The sequence below is a fragment of the Stenella coeruleoalba genome (genome assembly GCF_951394435.1).
Source record: "Stenella coeruleoalba genome assembly, chromosome: 11".
Lineage (NCBI taxonomy): Eukaryota > Metazoa > Chordata > Mammalia > Artiodactyla > Delphinidae > Stenella > Stenella coeruleoalba.
Window position 1 is genome coordinate 56,270,366 of NC_137157.1, and position 19,301 is coordinate 56,289,666.

Here is a 19,301-nt window from a genome sequence, read left to right on the forward strand (position 1 = left end):
TTAGAAAATGTTTTGCTGATACTTGATCTCCCCCAAACCGGGAGGCCCTCGGTTTGGCTCGGAAAAAGTTGATTATTTAACTCTTCTTCAGCAGTTTTCTTCATATCTCTTCATTTCTGCCCAAAGACAGAACAGTGAAAAACTAATACTGGATATTCAGAAAACTATCTTCAGAAAAATCTTAAAACGCTCAACCAGCATCTTTTTTAATCCTTTTTGCAGTTAGAAGAAACATGAGGCACTAAAATTGGATATCAAGGAGTTCTAGTCTGGAATGGGTAATCTTGACCAAAAAAGAGAAAAAAATCAAGATAAGAATACAACTCAATTTCAGTTAAACCAGATAAACCACAAATAACTCTAAGAACTTTCTAATTGTTTTTTTGTTATAACTAAAGGATCCAGGTCTTTGAAGTTTTTTCCATTAACACTTGAAAATAGAAGCAGGACACTACCGTCTGTATCAGTGGTTCCCAACCTTTTTGACATCAGGGACCGGTCTCGTGGAAGACAATTTTTCTGGGGGTGGGGGGGGGGAGGGGGGAGGGGGGATAGTTCAGGCAGTAATGTGAGAGATGGGGAGCGATGGGGAGCGGCAGATGATGCTTAGCTCATTCACCTGTGGCTCACCTCCTGCTGTGCAGCTGGCTAACATCTGAGGCCCAGGGGATTTTCTTAACAACTCATACATTATCACTGAGCACTGCAGAGACACTGAAGGGGTTGGGTAAAAAAAGGAGGGCATTATAATTCAACTCCAAAGTCTAGTTCACTAGCTAGAACATAAGTAAGTGTCAATGGACCAGCTTTGTTAATCTATGAACTTTGTACTTTTAAATGTTTGCTTTATACATGATCGTTGATATAACCTAAGTTTTTCAATTTGAGGACTTCAGGTCCCATAGTTTAAAGAGGAAAGAAATCATCTGCTCTTATTTAGACAGTTTATTTCAGTAAAACAACAGGGATCTTTTGGTTGTTTCTGCCTCCATCCCCCGCCAAAATACACTAATGTTACCGAGCCTAAGCTCGTACTGCTTGCCGCACAACAGGCCAATAATCGAGAGACGAGCTGTTGGGGAAGGGAACAATGACTTTATTCGGAAAGCCAGCAAACCAAGAAGCTGGTGGACTCGTGCCCCAAAGAACCATCTTACCTGAGTTAGGATTCAGGCTCCTTTTATACTAAAAGGGGAGGGAGTAAAGTCAAACACTTCCTGGTTCCCATCAGCCTCCAGAGAGTATGTGTTAATTTCTTCCTCCCTGCAGTCATTCACGGGTGGGCCTGGTCAGGATGTTTCCTGTGAGCCAAAGGTATTTTAGCTTAATGCTCATTACCTGGGAAGCAGGGTTCCCAGAGATGGGCCATTATGTCTAAGTTAAGCCTATAGGCAACATCCCTTTAGTGATTAACTTGTTACAGAATACAAAAGGTTCTTCCCTATTACACTGAGAGTCCACCTACTCATCAAGGAATTCTGATTATTATAACAAATGTTATTAGATGAACCAGTCAAACTGGGCTCACATGAACAGAATTTGGAGTATTTCTATGCTAAAACTAATCTGATCATTGGAAATATTTCAATACTTTATTTAACTTGTGGTCATTCTCATTTATTCATTTATTTCTTATTAAACTGAGTACCTATTATAAAACAGGTACTGCTAGGTGTCAGAGAAAGGGTAGTTGAAATATGTGGGAAGGTGGGATTATAAAAATGAAGAGCTCACAGTCAAGTGAGAGAGAGTTAATTATGCAAATAGCTAGAATTTAATGTGAGAAACACCATAATGGATAAATACCAAATGCTGTGGCTACACAGAAATATGAGGGTGAAGGTTTCATTTGAACCCAGCCTAAAAGAATAAATAACAACTAAGTAAAAGGGAGTGACATTCAGGACAAGGCATTCTTGGCAGGTAACAAGCTATGAAAATGCTAAGATACATGAAAAGAGAGACTGTGTTGGCGGGGCCATGAGTATGTCTATGTGGTAAAACAAAGGGAATCTTAGGATGTCCAGATCTTAGACAGGATCTTAGGAGGACAATGATAGGAAAACACAATCTAGCCAGGAGGTTATATGACATATCCTATAATAAAGTGGGAGCTGTTGGCAGTTTTTACACAGGGGCAGCTCCATATAACGTTTGGATCTTAGAGAATTTCCATCTTTGTCAGAAGGATGGAGTGTGGAGATGACTCAGTTTAGAGAGAAAGCTGGCACAGGTGTGGACAAGGATATAGGGTGGATAGAAGGAGGTATACTGAACACCACTGGTGAAGGGGAGAGGTAGGGTGAGGATAAAGATGTGGTTTCCCACTTGGGTTGCTGGTAGGCAGTTTTTTGTGTACCAGTTAAGCTATAGGATAAAGCCTACCATATTATATGATCTCAAGGACTACCTTAAGTGTCTACTAAGACTTAAGCGTCAAGAGAATATGTTCCACTCTTAGCTTTCTTCTTATTTATCCAGGACCCCAGGAAGTAAATGTGGTATCCATTTACTGTCGGCATCATGGAAGAGGACACATGTCCCACAGCCACTGATGCCATTTGGTGGAGGACAGGGTGGGTACCAGGATGCAGCTGGAGATTCATAGATTTCTAGGCTGCATATAGTACATTCCCATCTTTGTCCAGGTGAGTGATTATCCCCAGGAGGAATTCAGGTCAGTTCTATTGTTAAGAGAGGCCATGAAAGTCAGGGTTTGGGGAGGTACAGAACTCATGGCTATGGAAGATGTGATAGAACACAGGAAGTCAAGTGCTGTAAGATGCTTAATCCCTGAGGAGTTAAATGGTTATCTGAGGGATCCTTTTCTATGGCCCACCACTTCCTATATATGTCATCACTCAGAATATGCAATTTGGTGGGCATATAAAACCAAGTACATAAATGACTACTATCACAGAGTTAGGAAAACTGTTTAAGAGAAGTTCAGAGTACCACAGTGCTCAGAGGAGGGTAAAGAATACCCAATTAGTGAATCAGAAAATAATATATGGAAGTAAGAGCATGAAGCTTTGAACAATAGCTTAAAATTCAATGAATTTTAGAGAGATTAGAGAGGAAGAGCATCCCCGCCAGAAAGAATAGCATGTTCAAAGGCTCAGAGAAGGAAAATCCTTGGGTTTTTAAGGAACAGCAAGTAACAGGGAGGATTGGAAAACAGACATAGGAAGAGAGAAGATCTTGGCAAGGTTGGGATTGGAGAAATGTACATGATGGGAACAAAATATTAAAAACAGAAGGCACATAATTGGTAATCTGTATTCTGGAGTCCCCTGTGCCCAAGCTTCTCAATCTATATGATAGAAGAATACCTTCCTCTCTCTTTTTCACCATAAGCAATTATGAATTTTCACTCTGTTCCTAAAAGGTGAAAAGAAACCCAGGATATTATTATGAACCTGAATAATAATAGCTCATGTTTATTGTGCTAGGCATTGCAATAATAGATAATCTAATTTAAATAACACAACACTATGAGGCAAGTGGTATTATTATTCATATTTTACAGATGAGAAAACTAAAGTTTAGTGATGTCAGCTTTCCAAGGTCACAAAGATAACAAGCGGGGAAACCAGAATTCAAACACTAAATGCAAAACTCAAGAAAGGGATTTGTTCATGTGCTCTAGATATATGATCTCTATAAGCGCTTGCAAGTAAGTCAAGTTATACAAATAACAAAGTTTACCATTTTTGTAAAAAAAAAAAAGTAAATCAACTGAAAATAAACATCTTATTCTGCTAGCAGCTCAGAAGAACGTTTCCCATCCTTTCAATCAATCACAGCTTTCTGACAGTCCTCACCATCAGGATCAGTGCAGCATAATACTGAAAAATTCCTGCCATAGCCCAAAGGTCCCAAATGACCTTGGAAGATCAGATAATCCCTCTACTAAATGCCATCATCAAAAAATCATTACCTTTTTCCCTCAAAAACAAACTACCAACACTGGGAGAAAATCTACCTTAAATGAAAGCAAGACACTGATCATAAGAAGAATTTTCTTGAAAATGTCACTACTTTGCAATGGTTTTACTTTTCTTCCATACATGTAAGAAGGAAAATATGCAGGATTACACGTGTGCTGTCTTACCATGTCTCAAGTGACTCCAAGAAAGAGTCATACTTCAAAATAGAGGGAGTATTTCTATGTAAAACCCACATAATGGTAATTATGATCTTTTCTTTAGTTTTATAAAGCCAGCCCACCTCAGTGAATTCCTACATCCCAGATGGAAACTGAATCAGCTAAACAAAAAGAATAAAAGGTGGAGATGGGGCGCTAAATAAAATACCTTTTCCAAATTCTCCAGAATTCACCCATATGGAATATTTGAATTAAGCATTGAATACAGGAGCTTCTGAGGGAAATTCTCACTATTAGAGAAGCAGTAGACAAGGAAGCAAGAAGTGGTACCAATGGCCTCCCGCTTCCTCTACATTTTCCAACTTTAATCCCAAGGAAGAATGCCAAACTTCTTATTCTTTCCTGGAACAACAGAATCTCTACAGTGCCCCTGAAAGCAGCGATCCCGATAAGCAAAATGCCATTAAGCCTGAAAGCAGCAGTTTTATGGACAACATTTAAATTATTTCCATGCGCCCTCTGCTCACGCAGGATCAATCTCCGTGATTGGTGTATTATAATTTCCCCTGACTAAATTGGTCTCTCTCTTTTGCTTTTTCCCCCAAGGAACTCAATTTGCCAGCAAGGAACCTTTCCTGCCGCCCTCTATTTTTCTTTTCATATTAACTGTAATACAAAGGACTAAAGTAAAACCCAAACTCAGAGATTCTCATTGTTAACCACTGGCAGACATTTTGAAAAGCTCCGAGCATATTTTATCCTACATTTCCATACATTTTTGTGTTAATTTCCAAGTCCAAGTTTTGGGACAAAAAAGCTCTTAGTATTAACAAGGAAACAACTTAGAGGGCAATAAAATTTAAGTTTACAAATTATTGTTCTATTTCTGATACAATGTTTAACATTTCAGATATTAGTCTTTAAACATAATTAAAAGAAAAGTGAACTTTAGAACCAGGTGCATTTTTTAATGTACTTGATATAGGAAATGGTAAAGGGGGAAGATGTTATTTAAATTCTAGTTCTGAAGCACATCTTTCCCGTAATTGTCATAGGAAATTGGAAAATTATACCAACTATCCCTTGATCCTAGACACTGTTTCACCAATAAATTTTTGCTTTCGTTTCATAATTTCCTTTAATATTTGTACGTCTTAAAGGCAATGGCCAAGTCTCTGTATTAAACAAAATGTATATACCGTCAATGCCCCAGAATCTCTATGAATGAAGGTAATTATCTACAGAGGGGCAATGTGAAAACAAGATCCCCACCCCTTTCAAAAGTATCTCTATTTTCACGGTTTCATAGAATGCCATTTGCCATGTTATTCAAATCAAGTTGAAACATAAATGTGCTTAAGAGAGGTCATGTTCTGGCACTTCTCAAATTTTTCTGCGAGGCATCGCTGTTGAGGAGGAGACTGAAGAGTGAATACATACAGCCTGGCTCTGGAGGGCAGCTCCCAAAGAAACCCACTTCCAAACTTGAAATTTCTTTGAAATCTTGTGATATAGTTTTAAAATGCATGCAAATTGTGCCTACCGCTGCCTAAGGTATCTGTTTGATTTAATATGAAGATTAAAGTACTTATCTGGATCTACTGAGGCATGCTTACCTTTAAGCCATGAATGGTCATCAGCATGATGCTGTGAAGACGGGATCAGCAATGAGAGATGAAGTGCCTCAACTCTGGCGAGGAGTTGCTGCTCCAATGCGACTATAGGTCTAGGAGGAAAATGATGCCATAAGAAAGAAACAAGTGGCTAGAAGGAAAGCTTAAAGGGAAACAAAGTCAAACTTACTTCACGATTTGCCTAGGGTCAAAGAATGATGCTTAATAATTACAATGACTTGATTTAGAAGAACATGCTATTAGAAAATGAATGGAAAAAGACAAGGAATTAAACTGTTCTTGTAGCATAAAAAGAAGAGGTAATTTCTCATTCATTTGCACACTTTAAAAACGTAAAACTAAAGTTTTTAGTCTCTTGTTATATAGTAAAATAAAGTTACATAGCAAATCTCATTTTAATAAGATGTCTTTAATTACATGAGATTTAGCAGAATGTAGGTATAATTGTTTTGATGACATAGTTTATTAACAAAAGAAAAATTATGACATGCTAGTAGCATAAAGGAAGCTATATGCCATCATCCTTTAGGATCTAAATATTATTTGAATGGAAGTATTATTTTTAATTAAAATTCAGTGAAAACATATAAGATTTGTATTAAAGTGATATTATAGTGCTATCTTCAGGGGATAAAAATTTGAGTTTAAATATTATCCGAAAGTCAGGTCTCTTTTGGTTGAGAATATACACTATCATATATCTCTGAGATTCATACCTTTATATCATTAAGTTATATCTTATCAAAAACCATTTAATGAGATCAGTGCTTGCTGAGAATATACACTCTGGATGCTGCCTGATTATGCTAACGATTTGAAACACAGATTTTTAACCATACAAAGTAGAGCTGAAAATCTGAACATATATTCAATTGGAGCAATCAAAGTTTTCTGGTTTCTCAGCCTCAACCTAATAGCTATGAGTAGTTGATTGCTTTTTCAAACTCTTTATTGTATAAGTTTTCACATATATACAACAGATAAATTCCCATGTACTGTCAACTTTAACAATTTTTCACCAATCTTGTTTCTTCCATCCAACCCGCTGTTTTGTTTTGTTTTTACGGTTTGTTGTTGTTGTTGGAGTATTTTACAGCAAATCCCAGACATCATGCTGTATTACCCATAAATACTTCAATGTGTATATCTAATTGATTCTATATAATCTCCGTTGCCATTATAATGCAGTCCTTTAATGTCTTACTTTATTATGTCTCCTAGTAAATTTGTCAGTTGAATTTTACTGAATAGAGTGTATACGATTTAGTATCTCAATACTATTATTTCAGTGTAAATATTTAGTCTGGCCATACTTATACCATCCAAGTCTAATATTTTAATTGAATTTGGCAAATTCAGTTATGAACTGCACTAAAGGGCTTTTTTTGTTTTGCTTTTTTTGCAATATTAAATAGTCAAACCAGTAAAAACCACTTGTGCTTTTACCATCTGAAAAATAAGCATCTGAATGTGTATATACTGGACCAAATCAACCACATCATAGTCAACTTATATAGATGCCAGATTATGAAATCCTTAGAATAGCTGATTACTATTTAAGCAATTAGATTATGTCAAGATCACTTCAAACCAATAAAACACAGAGGCAGTAAGAGTGGAAAGAGAACTTTGGAATCCACACAAGCCTAGGTTCCAATCTCTACTCTGCTACTTAATTAATGCCTTTGTTAACTTCAGCTAGTTAGTATTCTGAGTCTCAATAACCTCATCTGTATTATGGGGATAAAAATGCCATTGTAACTATCATAAAACTTGTTTGAATTCAATGTATGTAAAGCATCTGCTATATGATAAATAAAATTCCTTCCTTAATAGCTTCCCAGTCAATAGTCAACAATGAGATGGAAACAACCTAAAAATTATCCTCAGTTCATATGTCTTTTAAAATCTTGTAGATTATTTCAAATACTAACTGTCCCATATAACTAACAATTAATAGATGGCACTCATTCAAAAATACATAATAATTTTTAAAATGTTTTCACTAGATAGATGTATGAATTTGTTTCTCTCATGTTGGATAATACAGTAAAGAAAGATAATTAGCAATCTCAACTTTACTTGGAATTAGTTGGTATGAAATACAACTCCTCATTCGTATTTTTCTCAGGTAAAGTACTTCAATGAGATGTGTCCTTTGGGGATCAAGAACTTTTTGAAGTGGTTATTATTAATCTTTAAATTCACAAATGAAGAAACCAAGACGCAAGGACACAATAAGGGTCAGAATAGAAACTTAGACTGTTGCCCAAAACTAAACACATTCCAGTAACTCATCTCTCCTCTACTTAATTGAGGATAGTTTGAAAAGCATTTTATTCCCCCCCACAAAAGTAGGAGAATACATTATCATGTATTTGGCTATGGCACTATTTTACTATATAATATTGGAATATCAAGACTAAATCCTGATGTAGCTATGCGACAATGACCTTGTGAAAATAGCATACATACACGTATGCAAAAGCCCACCTGTTCTAATAATCCTACTATGCTTTTGCGGCTCCCTGAAACTCTCTTTGTTGATGAAGATGCTTTTTCATGCAGCAAGGTTGAGGGTTATTGATCTATAAAAGTCTTTATGATTCAGCTGCTGTGGAACTGCCTAGTGTCTGTGTCTCCAGAGTGTGATTTTCCACTGACACCAAGTTGATTCTTGGAAATTTACATTGCTGTGTAAATCCTTTATGTGATACACATGCAGGGCACTTTTTAATAACAAGCTATATATCTTAATGGCTAATCTGTCTTTTTTCTTTTTTTGGGGGGGTGGAGAGGGGGGTTGCTTTTGAAAACTGGCCTTAATCTGCTACAGAGGTCACTTATAAATCGAGCGCATAGGTTCTGTGTGAAGCAAGCAAGTTGTTTTAGCTTCAGACTTCACCCCAAAGTAATCATTGCATTGAGTTGCTTACCTGAGAAACTGACAAGATTCAGTTATTAATGATTTCTTTCTAAACGAGAAAACACATTTTAGGGCACAAGCGCCAAAACCAGATGGCCTGGTTGGAAACCTAGTTCTTCCATTTACTGGCTCTGAGATCTTGGGCAAGATGCCTAATTCTCTGTGCTTTCGGTCCCTCAGATGTGACACAAGGAAATACGTAAAACTGTTCCTACACCATAGGATTGTTGTGAGGATAAAATGAGTCAAAAACACTGGAAGTTCTTGAAGAGCACCTGACACATAATAGTTCTCAATAAATATGAATCATTGCTATCATGAACATATATAAAAGATCTGTCACATTATAAGTGCTAGATGTTTTCAAATATTTTAATCAATTTCATAGTAATATTAAAGTACATGTTTTTCCCCCTGTTATGCTAATAAATAAACCAAGACTCAGAGAGGTTACCTAACTTGCCTAAACTCACAGAGCTGCTAAGTGACTGAACTGAAGGTCGACTTGAAGAGCAAAGAGAACGGCAGGTGCACCCTGGAGACCCAAAGGTCAGCCCTCCAGGAGTCGGCTGACAGTATGCCATGTACTCACATTTCTCCAAAGGTTAGGGATTTTTTTTTAAAAGTCATTTTCTATACCAGTTAATATCAATATTGTAGTTTACTTTAAATGCAACTACAATAACTGCTAACTAATCTGACAATGAAAATATTTTAATGCATGTGTGGTTTTGCCAATAGGGGCTGGCAGATGTAAGCAGGTAGATAGGCCACAGAACTTTCCTGGAGGGAAAATAAACTCACTAAGCAATGAGTTTAAAGTCAAGTTCTCTCCTCATATTCTTGGAGATGCCATTCCTCCTACTTGCCTGTGCTACTCCTTCCCACATTCTTGCACGTGGCTGGCTCTTTTTCATTCTTAAGCTCTAAGCTGAAATTCTCTCAGAAGAATGTCCTCTGACCAACCTATATGATCTCTCTATTACTCTTCATATCCCCACCCTCTTCATGCTGCTGGAAGCCCTTGTCAGAATCTTCACATTAATCATATATTTACTTGCTTGTCGAATACTTCCCTGTTTATAGATCATGAGGAAATGGACTGTAGTAAATATTCAATAAATAAATGCATCAATGACCCACAAATATTTCGATTTCATCTCACATGTCTCAATATTCTGGTCTTAAAAATATGACTTCTAGTGTCCAAATGTAATACTTTGTTTATGGAACTCTTTGTTTTTTTGATATACCACTATAGCTTTAAAAAAATCACAATACTTAAGTATATAGCATTATAACTCACTTTAAAAATAAACCCCTAAATTAACCCTCCATTTTATATATTATTATGTAAAAGTGGATTAACTCTTTTTTACTCCATTAATGTAAAATATGTATTACAAATGACACGCTACAAAGAGTACATTGTAAAATGAGGACAATAACAGAACCGAATTCATAGGATAGTTAGGATGATTAGATCATGCATGGTAAGCACTTAGAATGAGGGCCAGCACATAGTAGCACTTGCGTAATTTACTGTTATTTTTTAAATGATGATGAAGATAGGTTTTCATGACCTTAGCATTGTCATTGCTTGGCATGTTTTAATAATGGTAAAAAAATCACCAATGCTACCCAACACTGTTTGGCATAAAATAGGTAGCCCATAACTATTCATTGTTTTCTGCAAGAGGCATACCTCAATTTAAGAAAATGTATAATATTAAATGTTAATAGTACAATTATTTTAATCAGAGAAAGATTACTCATCCTGTGAACATTATACATAGTTTTTGTTTTCTTTTGATTTTTTTTTTAATTATACCTTCCACAATTGGATACAATTCCTTTTGTAGAATGGTGACAACTGGACAGAAACATCAGTGTTGAGTACTGGGGCAGTGGGGAGATAGCATCGTGAACGAGCAGGCACACAACGTTTTTTAAAGAGGTATAGATCCTTTCAAGCGGATAGAGCATCACACAAATTATAATATAAATGAACAGAAAATGTGTTTCAATGTACCAAACTCTGATGTACATCAGCTTTTCAAGGACATATCAATTGGATCAAGCAGCATGACACCTGCTATTTAAGGAGTCAATACGTTGTGGAAGATGAAGGGCTGTTGTGATGATTTGAGCCACAGGAAGTGAAAAAACTATTAGTCCTTATATCTCCCAATCTCCTCTCAGAGAACACAAAGGGAGTCTTTAAAGAAAGAATGGTTTGGGCAAGCAGTACTAAACAATCACTTCTCTTACTGTGTAATCTTAACATTAATTGCAAAGTCTATGTACTCTTCAGGTGTGGTGCATACAGGGGTTGGAAAACTTTTCTAAAAAGAGCCAGATGGAAAATATGTTAGGCTCTAGGGGCCATAAAGTCTCTGCCACAAGTACTCAATCCTGCCACTGCAATAAAAAGCAGCCACAGAGAATACATAAATGAAGGAGTGTGGTCGTGATACAATGAAACTTTATTTATACAACACTAGTGGGCCAGAATTCACCTGCAGGCTTGACTTCCGGGCTAGGGAATTAGCAAAACTAATGTTTCTTGAGTCATTGCCATATGTTCAGTCCACTGGAATATCTTTCACTTCCAAAATCTTTTTTGTTACTTTACGCTCTGAGGTCACTTTCCTTACACATTGTGAAGATTAAATGAGATAATCCATGTTAAACATCTGGGACAAAGTATCCAAAACAATTTAGCTCAATACATGTAGACCTGAAAGTTCGAATGAATTCTAGTTCTGCTACTTATTACTGTGTGGCCTTGGACAAGGTGCTTAACTTCTCTATACCTCAATCCTTTATGAAATGAGATAATATGAAATGAGATAATAACTACTTATTTCATAGGTTATTGAGAGAAAGTGAAAGAAGATGGATATAATTTGTTTAGAACAGTGCCTAGCACATGCTAAGGATTATATGAATGTCAACTATTATTATTATTAGTACAGGTTCACAACTCTCAGGCACACTAAATACTGTTTTCTCCATTTAACTAAAAATCAGGAAGAGCAGCATTAGAATGTTATATTAAAGAATTAATTCTAGGAGAGTCAGGGAAGACAGAGACCAGGATGGGCTAGTTAGTTGCTCTAGGTGGTTAGTTGCTGGAGTTAGTTGGGGTTAAATTATGCAGAATGTTAAATAAGGCAAATATTTTGGACTTCATCTCCCAAAGAAGAGAGGAGTTGCCTAGGGAAATTGCTACTCTGGATCTGAATCTGATGAATGATGAATAGTCTGTTGGTGAAGCTGACAAGACTTTTAAAAACCATGTACAAATAAAGATGTTAAAAAAGAATTAAAAAAAAAAAAAAGAAAGTCTCAGGGCATCTTGCAATAAAAAAATAAATAAATAAATAAATAAAAAATAAAAACCATGTACAAAAGATTTCAGCAAATAAGAATTAAAAAAAAGAGGGCCCCAGAGTCTCATGCACTCCAAGTATCATGAGTACAATACTGACTGTTTTGCATGAATTTATGCACATGGAACCTGAATGGTTTTCCCCAGAGCTCCTATTGTCCTCCAGTTTACCTGGAATAGAGTGGAGAGGGGGCAGGGAAGAAGGGCTCAAAGCCAAAAACTAAAATCAGCTTTTTCCTAGAATGTAAGGACTGCAACAAGAAGCTAAAGCCAAAAATGACCTAATTTTCTCACACAAGATGGAGGAAAAAGAAGAAAGTCTAGTATAGACACTAAAGCCACTGTAGCAAATACACAAGGGAATGGACAAGAAGGAGTAGGGTTATTCACATAAAGAGACAAACATCAAAGTGAAAGTCTAGGGCTTCCCTGGTGGCGCAGTGGTTGGGAGTCCACCTGCCGATGCAGGGGACACGGGTTCGTTCCCCCGTCCGGGAATATCCCACATGCCGCAGAGCGGCTGGGCCCGTGAGCCATGGCTGCTGGGCCTGTGCATCCGGAGCCCGTGCTCACAATGGGAGAGGCCACAACAGTGAGAGGCCCGCATACCGCAAAAAAAAAAAGTAAAAGTTTAAGGTATATCCATTTGTAATGCGCCAAACGAACAGCCGTCTACATTTTACTCCAATGGCACCTGATAGTCCAGGACTATGTTTTTAAACGCAACCTCAAATTGATAATGGTAGGATCAGCAGAAGGCCAAAATGCACTAGAGTTCTAGATGACCAATAAACATCACTGGAGTAGCTGGCCCTGAGGTCCAGGTACATGTAGGAGTTTAGTTTAGATCTTATTTATCTAGAGTAGTGCCATCCAGAAGAGATATACTGCAACTCACATGTGTAATTTAAGATTTTCTAGTACTCATCTTTTTAAAAGTGAAAAAAAGAAAGAAATGTTAAGGATGTATTTTATTTAACCCAACACGTCCAAAATATTATTTCAGCATGAAATCAATGTAAAAAATTAATGAGATATTTTATATTCTTTTCTTCGCAATCCATGGTATATTTTACACTTATAGCACATCTTAATCCAGATGTTAAATTTTCACTGGTAATATTTGATCCATATTTAGATTTTAAAAGTGTACAGCTGGAAAACTAAACTTACAAACCCAAGTTGTTCCCAATGTATATACAAGTTTTCCAACAGTTGAATTGAATATTAGTTTTTAAACCTAAATTTATAATTAAGTAGAATTAAATGAAATTAAATTTGTATTCCTCAGTCACATTGTGACATGTCAAGTGCTTCATAGCCACGTGCAGCTAATGGCTACCATACTGAACAGCTTAGAAAACTAGAACTGGTTAGGGTTGGCCCTGGACACGCTCTCTAAAGGAAGAATATCAATTGTCTGAGGGAAAGAAATGCTTGAGAGATTGAATGTCCTTAGGATTTAGAGTCTTGTTCTTCAACCATTCAGTTGTATCATATTTTACCTGTGTTTATATCACAGTATTTAGTCTTTCCTGTTAATAGTGTGCTTTAAGTTGTAATTCTATCAAAATTGAAGGCAAAGAACTATCTTTTATAATTATTTTATGATATTTACAATGCTTACCATAGTGCATAAACATCATGATAAAGAAACAATCAATTCATTGATTTCATTCTTTATAAACAAATTAAATACTGAAGAGCCACAGGTTATTCTGATCCTTGAACCAGAGAAAAGTCTTATGGAAAGAAGGAAACGCTGGCTGATGAAGAGGGAAGATTTTCTAGATATGAGAATAGGACACAAAGGCTCACAATAAGCTAAATCTAGGGGTAGTGAGGTAAGGGGAGCATGAGGTAGTTGCCGTTTGGGTAGGATGGAGAGGATGAGACAGGATGTGGCTCAGAGGGTAGTCTACAGTATTGAGACCCATTCTTGAACCACTAAATTAAAATGGGACTTAATATAAAGGAGGAGCCATTGCACGTATATAAAAATAAAAGAAATGGAATAATCAAAATGGCACTGGAAGAAAATTAACTCTTGCTGTAATATATCAAATCCTGGAGAGGTACAGGCAGTTCTGGCGCTGTTGTTTGTATCTGTGGAAAAGAGTAAATCAGAAGATGCTGCAGTTATGCTATTAAAACTGGCCCAGGAATAACAGAGTACTCATTTAAAACTGTTCATGGAATTTCCAAATGTGGCTAAACTCTAGCAAGAGCTATTTTAAACACTGTGTAAATCTGGCTCCAAAGTTTTGTGTGAGGTACCCTACCCAACTGCTCATATTGTTGAAAATGCCTGGAGTCATTTCTGAACATTCACATAGCTTATTTAAATACCTACTTTTCATATGTCAACAGATTTTTTCCAGTGGAGGAAATGGGGGCAATGCAGTTCGGGGACCTTGCAACCCCTCCAGAATGAGCACTGCTTGACAGTCTGTGAATGATTTAATAGTGAGACAGACACGGTTTGTAAGGCCAATAATTTCCGTCTCTGCAACTTTTTGAAATATAAACACACGTGATGAATTGCGTGTGGACTGATGAACTATCTGAGCAACTCTACTGAACAAGGATTCAAGAAACGACATGGCAAAGATCTGCTGTAGATTGAATTATGGAATCGTTTTTAATTGAACCTTATTTATTTTGCTGAGGGTAGGCAGTGCCCTGTCCTGCAAAACCACAAGGAACCCAGGGATCTCTGGCGCAAGGAGATTGGTTTCCCACCTTTGTAGCCGAGGAGAGCTGCACTTAGGCTCAAGCAAACAATTCACCTGGAACTTCCCCTTTTCCGAATGTTATGACTCAGTCAGGCAAGATCTCAGCTGAAGAGTAACACAAGCTGACTTTCAGGATATTCCTATCAACATTTGGACTCCTTTCCATGCCGGCTCCTACTCACAAAGTTTGCAGTGCCCCAGGTCACTCTCACTGAACAACGCCCCCTCTAATAACCCACACACTACACCCTACCGACATCACAATTTACCATTTCTGTCCACCAATCTCTTCACTTTCAGATAAGCTAATCCTTGCTAATAGGCTTGTTGCTTTGTTACTTTTTACTAATCCTAGACAAGATAATGTCTTAACCGGGTTAACATGTACCAAGACCTTTAGGTGATCACTAACAGGGAATTACAGAGATCAGCAACAAGCCATTTGTAAAGACAAATTGAGTAGACTGGGTTCGTTGGTATCCTACAAATAATACTTACTGGGCAGACACCTTCACCAGGTACATCTAGGAGGAACTCTGCCCAAATCCTGATGCGTATGCTCTACACAGTTCATCTAGACAATAAATATGAACTGACTACCTAACGTATAGTGGACACTATGCTAGATACTGACATACAAAGGCCAGTAAGACGTGGTTGGTGTTCTCAAGTCGCCATCAAGCATGGTAAACAAACATATTAAATAATAATTACAACATAATAAGTCCCAATGATCAAAGTCCAGTGACGACCCAGAGAAGGGAAAAATCAACACTTCTGGAAGATTAGTGAAAGATTTTATGGGGGAGGTGAAAACTGGGCTGAGTCTTAAAGAATGAGTAAATGAGCAAGAGTTACTAAGGAAAATGAAGAAAGGGAGCTTATATAGGCAGCTGAGGTTGGGAGAAAAGAGGATGGGAGAGGCAGGGCAGGAAGGGGAGAGAGGGAGGGAGAAAGAAATGGACAGATTCCCAGGGGATTTTATCTGACCAAATAAAATTGGGGCAAGGAAATGGAGAAGCTGGCGATTAAAGTTCTTCTCTCTACCCCCCGAGGGAATATCCTCTTCACAGTAAGAAGAATAACAAAAGAGAGGAAATAGAATTTTCTGAAAGAATTTGAAATGAATTTACATCTAACCCCAATGGGTTTTGTTATAAAGCAACTTTACTTCCTTCTTGGTCTCAATATATCCAGTTACTAGAATTGCCTTAAGATGAATTCGCATGCCTTTTTTGTAATACATAGACGGAAAATACTTTGTAACTCTAACAATGATTATTGATAAGTCAAAATTTCCTTTGGTGAAATATTATTAAATACTGTATATTTCAAAGAGAACATTTAAGTCATTTTTATATACTCATAATAAAATAGCAACTAATGCTATGCACTGGATGCTATATAAGCACTAAACATATATTAACTTATTTAATCCTCACAAGCATACACAAGGTATTTCTAAAATCTCCATTTTATAGATGAGGATTCTCAGGCACAGATAGGTAAAGTGCTTGTTCAAGATCACGCAGTGGATAAGTGGGAGGGGGCAGAGCTAGGATTCAAACCCAGGTGGTCTGTTTCCAGAGTCCAGGTTTCAATTACCAGACCATACTATTTCTTGTAACGATGGAAATGGGATTACCAAATGTACCAACTCTGACAAAACAGAGAATCTGGACAAAACTTTTAAAGAGTTATATCATCCAGTATTCATGTCTATAGCAAAATGCCTATCGTATGCTGATCTGACAGTCTAGTAAGATAGTTTCCATTCATAAAGACTGTGATGGGAATGAACAATGAAGTTATATTTAAGTGAATGTGATTAAACTCTGAAAATGAATCATCTCTAACTCAGAAGCATTTGTGTTACCATTTTGTTGTAGTAGATAAAAAAAACCTTAAACCATTCCAGTCACTAAATAATGACCCTCCCTAGGGTGACAAAGGCGTAGCCTCTCCCTATTTAAGTAAATGCTGACAGCAGAACCTGCAGTAATTGGAGCCAGATGGTTTAGAAGAGTGAGACTTCTCTGCTCTGAAATGGAAAACACCTCCATGAAACTTGAGGCATGGGCTTCCACCCCAAATACATCTTTGCAAATTTCTATGTATGCACATGTGTATGCAATGTGTTATATATGCATGGCTGCAGTGTAATACCTCTTTAAAAGAATAAAAACGTGTCAGAACGTATCTTCTATTTATCACATGTAAATTGCTCTGCCTTTAATTACATGGGGTGTCCTGACTGCCCTACTTTCAAGGACAAGAGTGAAGAAATCAAGTGTTAACATGTGCATAACTGAAGAATATTTTTACTTCTGAAAGAAATGAGTCAACATGAGCCAAACTTCATTATTTTTGCTGCTGTTTTAGGGAAAGCAACTTCTTTGTTACCAAAAAAGAAAAAAGAACTTGACCATGAGCTGCTCACAGAATAGTTAGCCACTAAATATAGAAAGAAACTATCTAAAGCCAGTAGAATATAGTCTATTCCCTCAATGGAAAGACCCCAATTAATTTCCAAAGTTAATATTCTGCTTGAATGCAAAGAAAGCTAAGGTGGAAATCAAAAGAACCGAATGTTAATCTCAGCTCTCTCTGCCCCAAAATCACTCTACCTTTTTTTTTTTTACCATAGTCTTCTCTTCTGATAATTGAAGATAATAATACCTCATAGGATTATTATGGAAATAAAATAACAATATTAAATATTTGCAGCTTGCCTATGATAACTGATATAAAACACTTTAAAATATTAGCAATGTAGGAATTATATTCTTTCTTCAGGCTTATAGTTTCAGCAGAAAAGGCTTATTCCATTTTCTATATAAGAATTCAGCCATTGTTGTAGCAAAATCGATTTAAAAAAAGTGTTCAGGAAAAATAATGGTTGTCTTACTAAACCACATTCTTCAAAATGTGTTAAATGTGGATGATAATATAGAATATATGAAATTGCGCTTGATGGTAAATACATAAAGATCTGTAGAGGGGGGCTTCCCTGGTGGCGCAGTGGTTGAGAGTCCGCCTGCCGATGCAGGGGACACGGGTTCGTGCCCCGGTCTGGGAAGATCCCACATGCCGCGGAGCGGCTGGGCCCGTGAGCCATGGCCGCTGAGCCTGCGCGTCCGGAGCCTGTGCTCCGTAACGCTAGAGGCCCACAACAGTGGCCGCATACCACAAAAAAAAAAAAAAAAAAAAAAAAAAAAAAATCTGTAGAGGGGAGAGAGGGTGGTGGAAAAAGCAAGAGGCTTATTATCCCACCAAAACACATTTGGTTTACACACTGGAAAGCCGTAGACAAAAAGCGAGCAGCTGTAGGAAACCATCATGTTGATTTAATTAGCTTTGAAGAGGTGTTTTATGACCTCCATGCTGTACAACTGTGGAAGTTTACTCAGATGAATGGCTAAAAACACAATTACACATTCTATTCTAATTCAACAAAATTGAAACTTGTAAAAAAAAAAGAGGAAAACACTCTTTATGTGACTATCAGCCATCTTTTTTCTTTTTTTTTAATAGGTTTAAAGGAAAGGATCTCATAGATAGTAACAATAATTGGTGAGTGAGACTGACTCACTGATATGGCTGGCTCAAGAAGGCCTGGTTTGTTTAACAAGGATTGTTTAACCAAATCTATCCGATTAAACATGGTATTATCACATTCAATTTAGATCACCCATTTTTCCAACATATCAAAAAGAGCAGCTGATAATTTGTTCCTTAACTATAAACTCAGGAAATATTTGCTGTAAAAACATGACCCACAAAGCCGGACTGAAAGCCTTTAAAAATTTTTTGGCCAGCACCAGCTTAATTATTCCCAAACTTGTCCTTCTATTTTTAGTTTGACTGGTTTTGGAATTAAATACTGTAACTGAATATCCTTTTGCATTGGCTGTTGCATCGGCAAATCCAATAGAGGACAGAGCACGTGTATATGTATATTTGTAAAACTAGCCTGGCTGCATTAACTGTCTAAATTTTTTCTAAATTCAGTCCAACATTACAGATTATTTTAAAGAACACTTTGCATTGTATTTAACTTAACTGCCAATGCTTACACGTCTTCCTTCAAGCTTACTCCTTCCCTTTTTGGTACCATCTATTAGTCTAAAATAAATAATAAATACATAAAGTCAAGGTATGCCAATAGCAAATTTATTGACAAATTTAAAATTTGAAAAATTTCACAATGGGACAACGAAGAGTTTCTGAAGAGGATATACACCACCGTGAGTTCCTCCTAATGATCTCACATTTCAAGAAGAATCTATATGAGCAATGATTTCACTAGAAAACACAGATGCCATTGTAGAACGCATGCCAAGACATCCTCTTTGAGGTTTCAGGTACCAGGTACCTCAGTGATCTCTAACAAATCTCATATTGGGATCTGTTGCAGGACTTATGAATGGATTGACCCTGATATATATATACATATACACATGTATGTATACATATATATATATATGAAGTTACTCTTCATTTA

The 19,301-nt window shown here is 36.9% G+C and overlaps 1 long non-coding RNA gene across 3 annotated transcripts in view; it reads right to left on the bottom strand.

The window, feature by feature from the left end:
• The window catches only part of LOC307193811, a 123,030-nt gene that overhangs the window by 17,068 nt on the left and 86,661 nt on the right, over positions 1-19,301 (bottom strand). For all 3 annotated transcript variants that reach the window (XR_013830432.1, XR_013830433.1, XR_013830434.1), the window contains exon 4: positions 5,725-5,834. This is a non-coding gene — a long non-coding RNA (uncharacterized lncRNA). The remainder of the gene's footprint in view (positions 1-5,724; positions 5,835-19,301) is intronic.